The sequence below is a fragment of the Nerophis ophidion genome, linkage group LG15 (assembly GCF_033978795.1).
Source record: "Nerophis ophidion isolate RoL-2023_Sa linkage group LG15, RoL_Noph_v1.0, whole genome shotgun sequence".
Taxonomy (NCBI): domain Eukaryota; kingdom Metazoa; phylum Chordata; class Actinopteri; order Syngnathiformes; family Syngnathidae; genus Nerophis; species Nerophis ophidion.
Genome location: NC_084625.1, coordinates 12,313,323 through 12,326,715, shown reverse-complemented (window position 1 = coordinate 12,326,715; position 13,393 = coordinate 12,313,323). Strand labels below are relative to the sequence as shown.

The window sequence follows — 13,393 nt, the reverse complement described above, 5'->3', positions numbered from 1 at the left end:
TTGGGGAACTGTGACAAGTTGGAGGAAGCTTTGAAAGTACACACATCCAAACTTGTGAAGGTGGTTTAAAAAAAAAACACAAAAAAAAAGCACATCCCTGCTGCTGCACTATTGGCCATCGGTTAAATAGAATCCTAGATCAGAATTGCATCTGTAAGAGAGCACCGCCTCGAGAGGGGAGATAACATATATCCTGTACATGCTGCAGCACAGCACATATCCATCAACTGATGCGGAGCACAAGAGGGAGCGCAGGATGCAGAGGAAGAGGAGATGAGAGAAACGTGTCAAAAGGTTATTGTCCACCTTTTAGGGAGCTATGAAACCGCAGCAGAGCATCCTTCCATCAATCAGCGAGATGAGGCTACATTTTAGTGTCCCGCAGATGTATTTATTATTGTGTTGTTTAAATCGGAGAAGTGGGCTTTTGTTCAAAGATTCAGGAATGATTACATAATTGTACCCGTTTACAAAATACACCCATGGCTTTAATTAAGTTTGATAAAGTCCATTATTATTTTAAAACGCCGTCGTCGACAAAGTTCTCCTCAGGGCCCTGCATCGGTTTTTAATTAAAAACAGGTCAAAATATAATTTATTTTTGAGGGAGCTACTTGTGTATCATCATAGTCTCTGGTGAGTCACGTCCTCCATGGACGCCTGGTGCGGTGTTGGCTTGATATTTAGAACATCTGAGGCAGGACTTCTAATCTGTGATGTATTTTGTTGTCATTTACTGCCAAATCACAATAAATAAAGCATGTGTACATAATGTTTGTCGGCTTTTTGTTAGGCTTTAGGATGGCAGCCTAAATTTGAGTTATGAGCTTCTGCACCGGCAGTTGGTGAACTAAATATGGAATTAACTCTGTAATATCTGCTCTGAAACATCCGCTCTTCCTTTCATATATAAATAAAAACACTCGAGCAACAAACTAAGTCAGACTTCTATGTAATGTTAGAATTTTCCATGCCGACAAAGCAAGGGTGCCTCATAGAAGACGCAAACACGTAGAATTAGGCTCCACTTTTATAAATGTGTGTGAAGAGGCGAAGCCGGCGGACTAGCAGCGGGGCGGGGAACGCCGGAGCCCGGCCCAAAATGGCGGCGAGGAGGCGGGGCATGCTGGGAGCGACACCGCAATAATGATCAGGTGCGCGGGGCACCCGGCTGGGCAGAATCATCTAATCTCCTCGCAAGGTGTAAAAGGGTTACAGCGGAGAGAAGGGGGGAGACGCTGAACGCGAGAGGAAAAGAGCGAGAGGCAGACAATGACGCGGCAAGGTGAAAACGGAAGCTGAAAGGTTTTATTGAAAGAATAAAACAAAGTCCAACTGCTCAAAGCCATGTCCTTACTTGGTGGTCCTGGGAACCCGCACGACGGTGAGGGTCCGTCACAATGTGGTAGCTTGATGCTAAATTCAAACTGTATTTGCAATGGACTTGTTGCTCATTAGCATGTGCGAGTTTACATGGCGATTTCAACACCTTCAAATTTGGTAATGAAAACTACAACTAAGATGCGATCAAACAGCTGGCGTGTAATAAGTGCAATGCCTACAGTATAAACACTGTGTAGGACACATCAGAATACTATATTCAGCTTAATGGCAAAGACTACTCCCTGACTAAGCAACACATTGTAGCATATAAACTACTCCCATTTGACATCTTGGAATTGCAACTGCATGCAAAGACTACAACTGTATATAATACTTGGGAATGAGACTTAGAAGGGTAAGAAAAACGGATATAGCACCTGAACAGCCAATAATCAGCATTTTTTTGAAATATAACATTGAAATATGTAATTTTTTTCAATAAATAATTAACTCATTAAGACTAGGGATGGATAATGAATCCGGTACTTTTGTGGCAACCACTGAATCCCGCTGGTGCCACCAATTAATGTAAATTCCACCTGTGTTCCATACCTGGGCTACACCCGTTTGCTGATCACTCCAGCAGCCCTGAGAGCGGACTTAGGTAAACTACCTCGACGTAATGATTTTCAATGCCAACAAAGAAAATGCCTCACAAAAGGCTCCAATGAAAGAAAAAGTAATGGTTTACTTTACCAAAAAAGTGCTAACTTGATGCTATGATATATTGGCTTTGCTATTGACATGCTAATGATCAGCATGAATGATTTTACACAGCAATTTCAACACCTCCAAATTTGTAAATGAAAACTACAACAAGGATGCACTTTACAATCAAAGTAAAAATAAGTACAATACTTGCAGTATTAACACTTTCAAGGCTGCAACAAAAAACACCATAAACTATACACTACTATATATTTGTACCATGAATTGATTAACGTGGACCCCGACTTAAACAAATGGGGACATCTCTGCGCTGCTGATCCGCCTCCGCTTGGGATGGTTTCCTGCTGGCTCCGCTGTGAACGGGACTCTCGCTGCTGTGTTGGATCCGCTTTGGACTGGACTCTCGCGACTGTGTTGGATCCATTGTGGATTGAACTTTCACAGTATCATGTTAGACCCGCTCGACATCCATTGCTTTCCTCCTCTCCAAGGTTCTCATAGTCATCATTGTCACCGACGTCCCACTGGGTCATTATTGTCACCGATGTCCCACTGGGTGTGAGTTTTCCTTGCCCTTATGTGGGCCTACCGAGGATGTCGTGGTGGTCTGTGCAGCCCTTTGAGACACTAGTAATTTAGGGCTATATAAGTAAACATTGATTGATTGATTGAAGTTGAAAAACTTATTCGGGTGTTACCATTTAGTGGTCAATTGTACGGAATATGTACTGTACTGTGTAATCTAATAATAAAAGTATCAATCAATCAAAAATCAAAAACTACCATCTAAAATCTTGGGAGTTGCAATTGTAATTGCAACTTAATGTCATACTTGCAAGTGATAATACGATAAAAAAAACAACTCAACTGGACAACAGTTATCATAATCATAAAAAATAAATTTTATAATCAAAAACACTTCATATGTATTGACACACATAAAAATATCGAAAATTGGTACCATCAAGTGTTTGATGGTACCAATGGAAATCGATAGAGTATATGAAACTAAATTCCTGGGAATAATAATTGATTATAAATTATGTTGGAAACAACATATTGAATATATGAAGGGAAAAATATCCAAATCCATTGCTATTCTTTATAAAGTAAGACACATGCTGAATAAGAAATGTCTGCATATGTTATATTATTCTTTTGTTTTTCCATATTTAACATATTGTGTTGAAGTTTGGGGAAATGTTTATAAAACAAGCATAGACCCAATAATTAAACTTTAAAAAAGGGTCATTAGAATAATACACAAAGTGTGCTACTATGAACATACCAATCCATTATTTATAAGTTCTAATGTGTTAAAATTTTTCAGATAGTGTGTTTTTAAAAACAATGGAATTTATGTTTCGAGTAAAGAACAAGAGCCTTCCAGCTTGTATACTCAGGTTATTTCAATTAAGAGGAGAAAACTATGATTTACGGGGGATATTGATTTTTGAAATAGGTAAAGCAAGAAGGAATATAAAATACAAATGTATTTCAGTTTTGGGAGTTAAATGGTGGAACAAGGTCATTGATGAGTTGACGACATGTACCGGTACTTCTTTGGTAAGGTTAAAGAAAACCTTGAAAGGTGAAATAATTGAAAATTATAAAATATAGTAACAATTACTTTCATCCCAATTTTTTTTTTTTTAACGTTGATGTTCCAGGTAATCTTATTTTCAGTGAAGGTATAGGATAGTCAAATACAAGCCTTGGCTTCAGCCTAGGGGTGTAACGGTACGTGTATTTTTATTGAACTGTTTCGGTACAGGGGTTTCGGTTCGGTGGTGTACCAAACAAGTTTCCACACGGACATATTAAGTACCGTACCCCACGTTGTGTAAACAATGCAGACCGAGGCACAACACAGGGCATACTAGCAGAGACCGGGCTACGACAACATGTAAAAGCCAGAGCTGGAAGACCCTCCTGCCTCGTTAGGATCTCCCTTTTGGGAACACTTTGGCTGCGCGATACGACAACGAACGACGGAGGTTCGCCAACATTTTTCAGCAGCTGCTTCTGACAACAGGTCAAACATGCTAACCCGTTCAAGAGTCAGGCAGGGCTAAAGCAATTACAAATGTTTTTATAGCAGTACATTTAATACCACATTGCATTAAAAACTAGATTTTGACCCACTTCTATGGTGGAAGAACAATGAACTCATATATCCTCTTACTGCCAAGTTAGCCAGGCTGGGGGGGAGTTAATCCTAGGTTGAGTTGACTTGAAACTGTTTAATGTTGCACTTTCTTTAAGTAGAAGAACATTTTTGTCATTTTATGTAATCTGAACAACAACTTGAGGCAGTTTAATGTTGATTAACGTAGATCCCAGCTTAAACAAGTTGAAATACTTATTGGGGTGTTACCATTTAGTGGTCAATTGTACGGAATATGTACTGTAATGTGCACTCTACTAATAAAAGTCTCAATCAAGCAATCAAAAAAAGCATTGTATATGTAGAAAGGTTTTGTTAAGAAACCATTTTGAGCCTTATTTTAATTAGTTTTTATTTTACATACGTTGACCATATTAAACCCTGGCAATGGACCCTGTGTGTATATGTATGTTATGCCATTTTTTTACAAATTTGGTAAACAAATAACCCAAAAAAATTATATTTTGTTGTTTTCTTACTGTACCGAAAATAAACCGAATCGTGACCTCTAAACCGAGGTACGTACCGAACCGAAATTTTTGTGTGCCGTTACACCCCTTCTTCAGCCTATTCCTTTTTCGGCCAGTATTTTTCTTTTCTTTTTGTGTGTAAATGTGTATGATTGTTGTGTATGTATAAACTGGTCCCATAAAATGGTTAATTATATGATCGAAATAAACTTATTTCATTCATTCATTCAAAAAGTACCTGTATCGATTCCGAGGTATCGGGAATTGGTAACATATTAATTCAAATGTGAAAGGTACAAATCTCTAATCATGACTGACCGAGTTGTCAACTTGACGAAGCAGTTTAAGCTTAGCAATGCAATTCTGCAGACTCAGCACCGTACTAAAGCAGACGCCAGCTTTTGCGCGAGCAAAACAGTTATTTGTCGTACACTGAATTGGATTGATTTCCATATAATATTTAGTATCTAAAAGTTTTTTCTTTTTTCACATTGTTACTGTTTTGGAGGCGATAAACAATCTGAATTCATGTCAACAGGGAGTATTTTGAGTCTAGAGTTCGGTTGTGGAACCAACTGAGTAAGTAGAGCAGTGGTTCGTAACCTAGTTAGAGGTATCGAACCCCACCAGTTTCTTATGCGCATTCACTGGACCCTTCTTTAGTGAAAAATAAAACGTTTTTTTTTCCAAATTCAAGACAAAGTTAGATGTTTTTGGAAACATGGGAAACATATTCTAAGTGATAAAGACTTAATTCAGAGTTATTTGGTCAGGGTTAGCTGGTTAGGGTTATATTAATCCAACTTTTTTATTGACTTTTTCACATATACAGAAAAAAAGTGCAAGTTGAAACAGTACAATTTTAAAGTCAGTGAATTCTTCACACCCTTACCCCTAAAACCACCCTCCCAACCCACTCAAATCGAACCAACCAGGGACACATGGCACAAACAACAAGTAAGACTACAAAGACACACACATACACCCATACAAGACCAAAGACAAAAAGAGACTAAAAGGAGAGAGAAAGGGAGAAAAAAAAAAATAATAATAATAATACTAAATAAAAGGGAGATTATTCCTCATCTGACGGTTAGGGTTATATTAAAAACATGCCGAATAAAGCATTAAGAAGTACTTAATAATGACTACTTAAGAGCCAATAGAGAATCAGCACCTCCAAATCCGAGTCCATGGTTCTCGCCCGGAAAAGGGTGGAATGCCATCTCCGGGTTGGGGAGGAGACCCTGCCCCAAGTGGAGGAGTTCAAGTACCTAGGAGTCTTGTTCACGAGTGGGGGAAGAGTGGATCGTGAGATCGACAGGCGGATCGGTGCGGCGTCTTCAGTAATGCGGACGTTGTACCGATCCGTTGTGGTGAAGAAGGAGCTGAGCCGGAAGGCAAAGCTCTCAATTTACCGGTCGATCTACGTTCCCATCCTCACCTATGGTCATGAGCTTTGGGTTATGACCGAAAGGATAAGAGTTTCCTCCGCCGTGTGGCGGGGCTCTCCCTTAGAGATAGGGTGAGAAGCTCTGCCATCCGGGAGGAACTCAAAGTAGAGCCGCTGCTCCTCCACATCGAGAGGAGCCAGATGAGGTGGTTCGGGCATCTGGTCAGGATGCCACCCGAACGCCTCCCTAGGGAGGTGTTTAGGGCACGTCCAACCGGTAGGAGGCCACGGGGAAGACCCAGGACACGTTGGGAAGACTATGTCTCCCGGATGGCCTGGGAACGCCTCGGGATCCCCCAGGAAGAGCTTGACGAAGTGGCTGGGGAGAGGGAAGTCTGGGTTTCCCTGCTTAGGCTGCTGCCCCCGCGACCCGACCTCGGATAAGCGGAAGAAGATGGATGGATGGATGGATTAAGAGCCAATGTGTTACTAATTTGCATGTTAATAAGCAACTAATTAATGGTAAATGAATGATAAATGGGTTGTACTTGTATAGCGCTTTTCTACCTTCAAGGTACTCAAAGCGCTTTGACACTACTTCCACATTTACCCATTCACACACACATTCACACACTGATGGAGGGAGCTGCCATGCAAGGCGCCAACCAGCACCCATCAGGAGCAAGGGTGAAGTGTCTTGCTCAAGGACACAACGGACGTGACGAGGTTGGTTCTAGGTGGGATTTGAACCAGTGACCCTCGGGTTGCGCACGGCCACTCTCCCACTGCGCCACGCCGTCCCTAACTAATTAGTGGTGAATATGTTCCCCATTTTCAAGTGTTACCATGTTTTTTTTTTTTACTGGTACACAAAATAAACCGTGCATGAACGTCACCTTGTTCAAACAGCAAAACCAACACAGTGCATAAACTCACAACAAATTACACACCTGTAAATCAGTCTGACTTCTGCTGTTGCCATATCCAGAGTACGCTGATAGGGATACGTTTTTATTTACACGATGAGTCGGGTATGTTTTGACCTCCGCCGAACCCCTGAGCCCGACTCACCGAACCCCTAGGGTTCCATCGAACCCAGGTTAAGAACCACTGAAGTAAAGGTACTCGGAACATGTCGAACGGAAACAAACTGCATACTGGTAGCATGTTTGTTTTGCATAACAGGGCTAATTTATTTCCAAATATGTGTAAAGGACAGAAAGTATAGACACAAATGTAAACTGAAGAGGACGCTGATCCTCGGAAGGATATTTTGGATCACTTGCCGGACATGATCGATCATAAAAAATACAACTGATCCAATCAGTGCAACGGCTGCCTTACAAAGAGAAGCGGCACATTTCGTAGCCAACAAAGCGGAGGCACATCTTGGGCATTGACAACTGGAAGCAAAGAGGCAGGCGAGAGAAAAGGGAGGTCAGAAAGGAAGAGCTTTTGCTGCGAGTACACTCGTCCTTTATTCACTCGCACAATGCGGCAGGAGCAGCAGCAGCAGCAGCGAGCCGGAGGGGAGGCGGGGGGGGGGCAGAGAGTGGCGCTTCCACTTTGATCTGAAACACCTTCATCAGCTCGTGTGAAGAAGAGGAGGAGGAAGAGGAAGAGAGACGCTCGCTCCTGCGAAGAAAGGACTCCATTTTTGGAAGGCAACTAAAGAAAAACAGAGTATGACTTCTTCTATGATAAACTGTAGCAGAACTCAACGGCAAGTCGCCCCAAAACATCTTGTTTTAAAGACCATCACTCCATGTTAAGCGAGAACTGTTGTGACAGACCACAGCGCCATCTGTTGGATCTGGTGAGTCACTGCCCTGGCGGTGTGGCCCCAATGCAAGTGGACATTAAATGAGCCTTGTTATGCAAAAGTGGCTTTTTTCAATCCAATCCATCCATTTTATACCGCTTATTCCCTTTGGGGTCGCTGGTGCCTATCTCAGCTACAATCAAGGTACACCCTGGACAAGTCGCCACCTCATCGCAGGACCAACTCAGATAGACAATCCACTTTATTTATATAGCACATTTAAACAACAAAATGTTTCCAAAGTGCTGCACAACAATATTAAAAACAACATTCAAATACTATCCTGAGCTCCACCAATGACTGCATAAAAACAAAAACATTTAAATAAATAATAATAAATAAATACATATAAAAACAATACTAACATTTTAATGATGTAACCATAATGCATCCAAATAAGTTATCTTTTACACGACATACACCGCTTGTAAAGATCACAATACATGTTCTATGGATTTTAAAGGTTTTTTTAATAATCTGTTCCAGTGTCAGGTTGTTAATTGTACACACAATGTTTTATTTTTATATTTTTTTAATAACCAGTCTTCAGTAATGCGGACGTTGTATCGATCCGTTGTGGTGAAGAAGGAGCTGAGCCGGAAGGCAAAGCTCTCAATTTACCGGTCGATCTACGTTCCCATCCTCACCTATGGTCATGAGCTTTGGGTCATGACCGAAAGGATAAGATCACGGGTACAAGCGGCCGAAATGAGTTTCCTCCGCCGGGTGGCGGGGCTCTCCCTTAGAGATAGGGTGAGAAGCTCTGCCATCCGGGAGGAACTCAAAGTAAAGCCGCTGCTCCTTCACATCGAGAGGAGCCAGATGAGGTGGTTCGGGCATCTGGTCAGGATGCCACCCGAACGCCTCCCGAGAGAGGTGTTTAGGGCACGTCCAACCGGTAGGAGGCCACGGGGAAGACCCAGGACACGTTGGGAAGACTATGTCTCCCTGCTGGCCTGGGAACGCCTCGGGATCCCCCGGGAAGAGCTAGACGAAGTGGCTGGAGATAGGGAAGTCCGGGCTTCCCTGCTTAGGCTGCTGCCCCCGCGACCCGACCTCGGATAAGCGGAAGATGATGGATGGATGGATGGATGGAACAAGTCTTGTCCCGCCAGTCAGGCAAATCATAGTTTGATGTAGATGCCCATATCTGCTGAACGGATTTACTTAACAAAAGAGAAGTTTGAGGTACTTCTCTTGTTGCCTTATTTGTATTTATTTTAAGGGACAAAAAGGAATACGACAGAGAGACAACATCAACAAAAAACAACAACATAATAAAATATGATATGTACGATATGAAACCGATAATTACAGCAAAAAAACACAATTTTAATTATAGCAAAGAACACACTATGTTTTAGGTAACACTCAACATATATACCGTATTTCCTTGAATAGCCGCCGGGGCGCTAATTAATTCAAAACCTCGTCTCACTCCTGCGCTTGTTCAAGGCATGCGGTAAAAGTAAGCAGACGCTAATTATTTTAAAACCTCTTCTCACCCCTGCGCTTACCAATGGCATGCAGAAAAAATTGAGCATGATAAAAAAAAAATAATAGCAAAAAATATTTTTCTGCGGCCGCGGCCCGGTGGTTGGGGAACACTGTTCTAAATTCTTCTGCGGCCGTGGGCCGGTGGTTGGGGACCATGTCATCGCGCCCACCTTTACACCATGCTGTCTGCATGCTGGTAGGACGCATGCATTTCGTTACTTCCCATACGAGATTGCAATACATACTTAGTCAACACCCATATTGTTTACACCAATGGTTGTGATATAAACAACTTTAACACTTACTAATATGCGCCACACTCTGTGAACCCACACCAAACAAGAACATTGACTCTGTAACACATTATAAATGCAACATAAGAATTACCCAGAATTCCAATGCATCCATGACTCTTGGCTATATTATACATGCACCCCCAACCCCTGAACGGAAGGGGGTGCTTGCTGGCGGGGTGAATAATATAGCCAAGAGTCATGGATGCATGGCATTCTGGGTAATTCTTATGTTGCATTTATAATGTGTTACAGAGCCAATGTTCTCCAGAAATGTCTTTGTTATTCTTATTTGGTTATGGTTCACAGAGTGTGGCGCATATTAGTAAGAGTGTTAAAATTGTTTTATCTCACAACCATTAGTGTGAGCTGTATGGCTGTGGAACAAGACCCCTGGTTTACATGAAGTAAAAGCAAATAAAAACTCCTCCGCCATTTTCAAAATGCCGGCAGGGAAAGCGCCACTCGCGGCATCACGAACTCGGCCCGGCGGTAAAAGTAAGCATGCGCTTATTAATTTGGGGAGCGAGTTTTACCCGGCAGCAATTCAAGGCAGGCGCATATAACATGTCCGGCGGCTATTCATGAAAATACGGTATGTATACATGTGCTCAAAAGTTTACATACACTTGTAAAGATCATAATGTCATGGCTGTCTTGAGTTTCCAATTTTTTGTACAACTCTTATTCATTTTGTGATGGAGTGATTGGAGCACATACTTGTTGGTCACAAAACATTCATGAAGTTTGGTTCTTTTATGAATTTATTATGGGTCTACTGAAAATGAGACCAAGTCTGCTGGGTCAAAAGTGTACACAGAGCAACAGACATGATCACATTTGGTGATGTAGAAAAGTTACAATCAAATCAAATTAGCTTCATGGCATGGCCTCTTAACTTCATGTCAGGCATTATGATTGACGCCACCTGTTGACTTCTCTGAGCCCAGGGCTCATGTGATGCAGTCATTAGACTCGGTTACAAACGTGACAATGGGAAAGTCAAAGGAACGCAGCACAGATTCTGAAAAAAACTAATCATTGACTTGAACAAGTGAGGAAAGTCACTTGGAGCCATTTTAAAGCAGCTTAAGGTCCCAAGAGCAACTGTGCAGACAATAATTTGCAGGTATTAAGTGCATGGCACAGTTTTGTCACTGCCAGGATCAGAAAGAAAAAGCAAACTGTCTCCTGCTGCTGAGAGTAAATTGGTTTGGATGATCAAGAGTCAACCGAGAACCAACAAAAAGCAGGTCTGCAATGAATTGGAAGCTGCTGGAACACAGGTGTCAGTGTCCACAGTCAAGCGTGTTTTGCATCGCCATGGACTGAAAGGCTACCATGCAAGAAGGAAGCTCTTGCACCAGAAGCAACACCTTAAAGCTCATCTAAAGTTTGATGCTGTTCGAATGGTCAAAGATAAGACCTTCTGGAGGAAAGTTCTGTGGTCAGATGAAACAAAAATGGTGGTGGTAGTATTATGCTATGGGCGCCTGTTTTGCTGCCAATGGAACTGCTGCATTACAGAGAATAAAAGGGACAATGAAAAAGGAGGATTACCTCCAAATTCTTCAAGACAACCTAAAATCATAAGCCCGAAGGTTGGGTATTGGGCTCAGTCGGGTGTTCCAACAGGACAATGACCCCAAACACGCGTCAAAAGTGGTAAAGGAATGGCTAAATCAGTCTAGAATTAAGGTTTTAGAAAGGTCTTCCCAAAGTCCCGACTTAAACCTCATTGAGAACATGTGGACAATGCTGAAGAAACAAGTTCATGTCGGAAAACCAACAAATTTAGCTGAACAGCACCAACTTTGTCAAGAGGAGTGTTCAAAAATTCTACCGAAAGCTTGCCAGAAGCCTGTGGATGGCTACCAATAGCGCCTTATTGCAGTGAAACTTGCCAAGGGACATGTAACCAAGTATTAAGACTGCTGTATGTATACTTTTGACCCAGATGATTTGGTCACATTTTCAGTAGACCCATAATAAATTCATAAATTAAAAAAAAAAAAAACTTCTAGAATGTTTTTTGTGACAAAGTATGTGCTTCAATCACACTATAACAAAAAATAAGAGTTGTAGAAATAATTGGAAACTCCTATATATATATATATATATATATATATATGTATATATATACAGTATATATATATATTCATATATGCAAGCCTCACTACACATCTTAAGCCTGGAGCTCTGGCTATTATACAATAATTATAAGAATTGCTTTTCTTTAGCAAAAGGCTAACGTAGCATAATGTTGCTGTTAAAATGTGTCCCTTTTTTTCCTCCTCATTGGAGTTTTACCGTGCCCAGGTGTGGGTTCGGATCAAAGGATGTTCTTGTGGTTTGTGAAGCCCTTTAAGCAGGGGTGTCAAACTCAAAATACAGAGTGGGCCAAAATTTAAATCTGAACAAAGCCGCGGGCCAAGGTTGAACAAATTAACCTTTTAGTTAGAAGCGTGTATTGTAGCGTCCTGGGAGAGTTAGGGCTGCAAGGGGTTCTGGGTATTTGTTCTGTTGTGTTACGGTGCGGATGTTCTCCCGAAATGTGTTTGTCATTCTTGTTCGGTGTGGGTTCACAGTTTGGTGCATATTTGTAACAGGTTAAAGTTGTTTATACGGCCACCCTCAGTGTGACCTGTTTAGCTGTTGACTAAGTATGCTTTGCATTCACTTAGTGTGTACAAACTGCTTATATCATGAGGCTTGGCTGTTTGTATGGAGGATAAGCGGACGTGACAACAGCTTGTAGAGAACGTTAAAGGCATTGCCGTTAAGGCACGACCCCCAATATTGTTGTCCGGATGGAAATTGGGAGATATTCACGAGAATGGTTGCCCAGGGATTTTTTTCGGGAGGGGCACTGAACTCCAGGAGTCTCCCGGGAAAATCGGGAGGGTTGGCAAGTATGAGTATTAGCGGTGAATGCGGTGTTACAGCGGCACTGCCTCTGTATAACACCGGCGGGCCAGCTCTAATGTTAATTTGATATTGCCTCCAGGGCCAAATGAAATTACACGGCGGGCCAAATTTGGCCCGCGGGCCAGAGTTTGACACCCATGCCTTTAAGGAACTTGATTAAAGCTTGATAATGGGTTTGGATTAAAATGTGACTGTAATGTTAGCACTTTAGCACACACAGCCATGGCAGTGTTGCCAACGTGTGGTCCTCCTGTATCACATGGCATCTGTTATGTTAAATCCCCTTCCTCGTGGAAAACGATACTCCCTCTGTCTCGCCCCCTAGCTAGTGTGTATGTGCACACCTGACATTGATTTTTTTTGATTGATTGATTGATACTTTTATTAGTAGATTGCACAGTTCAGTACATATTCCGTACGATTGCCCACTAAATGGTAACATTCAAATACGTTTTTCAACTTGTTTAAGTCGGGGTCCAAGTTAATCAATTCATGGTAGGGACATGGGGAAAACTACCACAGCAGGCTTTGCTACACATCTTAAAGCTAAATATTGCATGTTCAAAGACAGTAGCAAAGAAGACAGATATGGCCTTATTTCCACAAATAAAATGACTGCCCGACTGTTGCTAGGCGAGGTAGGAAGCCCGGTGCCTGGGGGCAGGAGGCCGGGGCATCTCCATTGGGTCCTTTTCAAGGTCAGTTTGTCCTCTATATAAGGCGGGGAGGTCAAAGGTCAGCTGTTGTTCTGTCTTGTCATCTGCTGCCTAC

The 13,393-nt window shown here is 41.9% G+C and overlaps 1 protein-coding gene across 1 annotated transcript in view; it reads right to left on the bottom strand.

Annotated features, from left to right (window-relative positions):
• drosha (drosha ribonuclease III) overlaps positions 1-13,393 on the bottom strand; it is a 370,040-nt gene that overhangs the window by 92,200 nt on the left and 264,447 nt on the right. The window lies entirely within an intron of this gene.